Source organism: Meles meles, chromosome 2 (assembly GCF_922984935.1).
Source record: "Meles meles chromosome 2, mMelMel3.1 paternal haplotype, whole genome shotgun sequence".
Taxonomy (NCBI): domain Eukaryota; kingdom Metazoa; phylum Chordata; class Mammalia; order Carnivora; family Mustelidae; genus Meles; species Meles meles.
This window is the reverse complement of record NC_060067.1, coordinates 123871939-123874489: the sequence shown is the minus strand read 5'-3', so window position 1 is coordinate 123874489 and position 2551 is coordinate 123871939.

Genomic DNA, 2551 nt, shown 5'->3' with positions numbered 1-2551 from the left:
GCTCTCTTGCTCTCTCTCTTTCAAATAAATAAATAAAATCTTAAATATTTTTTATCACATACATGCATATCCCTCAACAACACTGTGTTTCATTTTATTTGCTCTTGAATTCTGTGGAAAGGATATTAAACAGTTCCCGTCTTCTAGCGTTTGACTTTTTCATTCAATATTATGTTTTAAAAATTTATCTATGTCATTGCATTAGTTGTAGTTCATACCTTTTTCACTGAAAAATAATTCTGCGTATATATGATATATGCAGATACATATATGCAGATATATGATAAATATATCATAATTATCCATTTTCCTTACAACAGTATCTTATTTTACTCCCAGGTTTTTTTTTCCTATTATAAGCATTTCTGTTATAAAAGTTCTCATATACATGTCCTATGCTCCGTGTGCCAAAGTTTCTCTTAAGTTTGCGCCCAGGAGTTGAGAAATATGCATACATTCAATTTTTCATGATGATGCCAATTTTTATTTTCCCCAATTTATAATCCCATCAGCAACTACCCATTCATACTGAACCACCTCCAGTATTTAGCAATGCTAACTTAATCTGAGGGTATAAAATGGCATCGAATTGTGGTCAAACTATGCTTTTTCCTGTTGATTAAAGATACTGAACATTTCTTCAGATTTATTGGCTAACTCATGTTCCTCTTTTATGAAATGCCTATTCACATATTTTACCACTTCCTCTCAGTTGTTTGTTCCCACTTATTGTTTCATAGAAATTTTAGTATTTTGGATGATTATTTGGTTTTACCCATTTTGAACTACTAGGTACAGGCAAGGGTTGAGATAAAGAAGCAGAAACAGAACAATAGGAGGCCAGACAGAATGGGTAACAGCGAGCTACAGGACCAAATGTTTTTGTATATTAATGCAATTTACAGATGTCTTAAAATACCAGAAATCTAGAATATTACATAATCCTGTTTTACAATCCTTTATTTTTTTTTTGAAGATTTTATTTATTTATGTGACAGAGAGAGAGAGAGGAAACACAAGCAGGGGGAGTGAGAGAGGGAGAAGCAGGCTTCCTGCCAGCGCAGAGCCAAATGTGGGGCCGGATTCCAGGACCTTGGGATTACGACCCAGGATCATGACCCGAGCCAAAGGCAGACGCTTTAATGACTGAGCCACCCAGGCACCCCATAATCCTTTATTTTAATATAAACTCAGCCGAGGACAAATGCATTGACATGATTTCAATGCATTCTAATTGCAATATGCAATATAAACTCAAGCAGCAGCTTTATACAAAACATAATTTAAGCCACACTTTAGACAGAGTTCTCATTTTGACCCTGACGTTTTACATATTTTTATTTCCTGCTTTGATTGCCTCCAATTTAGAGTATGTCAGTTATTTATCACAGAGGTGAGTTTGAGTGTATGAATATGCACACGGGTATAAAAACTGAATTTCAAAATTAAATTTATAAATTAGGAAACAACAAAGATACTGATTCCAAACTTGGCTAGACAATTAGCTGTACCTCCTTGGCCTAAATATGTCTTTAATTTTATTCTCTTATATCTAACATGAAAATTCTAAGGATCTTAAAATCATTCCTTGGCTTGAATATCAGTAAGAAAAAAAAATTCCGAGATAGCCCCAGAAGGGTTTTAGGAATCTGTTCCCAAGTGTTATACAAATCAGACTAAAGAGTAACAAAAAGCTGAATGTCTGAAAAAAGTTTTATCAAGCAAGGCTACAGCCCTCCTATACCGTCTCAGGACTCCTGGTGGATCACCTGATAAACAACACCAAACAGGGGAAAAAAAATCAAAAGGCACATAAAATCTGAATCACTCTACATGCTGGCCTTGATTCCCACATAAACAATCAGAAAAAAACTTCCAGAACCACACCTACTCACTTCTACTATGCTTGAACTTTCTGGGTCAAAGTCTATCCAGCTCCTCCATTTTGATACTAGATATCATGCCCCTGCCTTTGAAGGCCCACTTCTCTCTCCTATATCATCAACTTCCTAGTTTCCTCCTCCAAAAAGAGCAAACCATTAGTACATATGTATATTTCCAATCATTAGAAAACAAACAATAATAACAAACCTTTTGAAACAAACACCGCTCTAGGTTATGGTCAATTTTTCTGATTACCTTTTCGCAAAAGGTCACAAAAGAGTTGTCCGCACCCTCTGTCTTCAAGATTCTTCAAACTGAACACATTCCAGTTATACTTTTGCTTCCTAATATGCCATTGAACTTGAAGGCCACCAATTACCTACATATTGTTAAATCCAAAGGCCAGTCAGTTCTCAACTTACTTGATCTATCCGCAGCAACTGGCATGACTCACCAAGCCCTGATATACCTTCTTTACCTGGTTTCCAAAACAGACTCTCCTGGTTTCCCCTGGTTTCATCCTATCTCACTGGCCACTCCTCACCTCCGCTGCTTGTTTCTCCTCTTCACACTCATCACTGAAGTTCTTACCTCTCTCCACCCTATTAGCAAACTGTACTGACTCTGTCTACAAAATGTATCCAGAATCTGACCACTTCTCATCACC